The sequence below is a fragment of the Amphimedon queenslandica genome, unplaced genomic scaffold (assembly GCF_000090795.2).
Source record: "Amphimedon queenslandica unplaced genomic scaffold, v1.1 AMPQUscaffold_419_Cont27561, whole genome shotgun sequence".
Classification (NCBI taxonomy): Eukaryota; Metazoa; Porifera; class Demospongiae; order Haplosclerida; family Niphatidae; genus Amphimedon; species Amphimedon queenslandica.
Window position 1 is genome coordinate 1 of NW_003559228.1, and position 970 is coordinate 970.

General features: G+C 30.2%; 1 long non-coding RNA gene across 1 annotated transcript; it reads left to right on the forward strand.

Moving 5' to 3' along the window:
• Window positions 1-51: 51 nt before the first annotated feature.
• On the forward strand, window positions 52-798 carry LOC109593645 (uncharacterized). The gene is made up of 3 exons (XR_002191090.1): window positions 52-351; window positions 397-529; window positions 573-798. It is a non-coding gene; the product is annotated as an uncharacterized LOC109593645 (long non-coding RNA).
• Window positions 799-970: the final 172 nt, after the last annotated feature.

Sequence of the window (970 nt, forward strand, 5' to 3'; positions counted from 1 at the left end):
GGAAACCCTGGTTCTTATTCTATGTAGAAACTATCAAACAATTTCAATTACATAATAGTTATGTCAAAAATGTCACTGTTTATGAAATACACCCATTATGACCAATATAACCCCAATGCAGTTGTATGCTTAATTTAACATCTTGTCTGCTCACGGTTGTTGGTAATTCATCCTAATTCTATTTTTCTAGTTTCCATTTGATTGGTCTGCTAGTTCTTTTTATTCATGATATCGGAGATGTTACTCTGGAGGTATCTAAAACATTTTATATTTTAAAACAAGAAATGGAGTTGACCATGCTCTTCCTAAATTTTTGGCAGATATTGGATTTGCATTTTTTACAATTCAGTGGTATGTTTCAGCATTGTAAGTTCAATAGATATCTGTTCACTTTAGGATCCTGTTTCGTCTGTACTGGTATCTAACTAAGGTTTTGTACTCTTCTGCTCATGTTTCTATGAAAGTGTATTCTAATGAACCCTTCTACTTGTCATTTAACATAATGTTGATGACTCTCTATTTGTTGCAGGTTAGTGAGTCTGTGTTTGGCAAGTATTTTATTAGAATGATAGGTGTATTGGTTTACATTTATAGTGAGGCTCTTGATAAAATTGATTATTAAAGGTGGGGAAGTTGAAGACACTAGAGAGTTCAGTGAGAATGAAGTTAAAAAAAAAGAATTAGTTTTTATAGTAGATCTACTGCTATGTTTTCATCTTCTGTTTTAGATGCCATTTTTATAATGACATCAATTATTTATATATTAGTGCAAAATAATACTTTTACAATCAGCAAAAAGTAGCTATATAAATGTAACAGTATCAGCTAATCAGCAAAAAAATAGTTTCTATCAAATCTAAAACACTATAATATGGACGTTTAAATCTAATAAGTCAACTAAGTTAGGATTTAAACTACACTACAAAAACTTTTTTAGCCATTGCTTAAACCGGGTCTTTATCTTAATCTT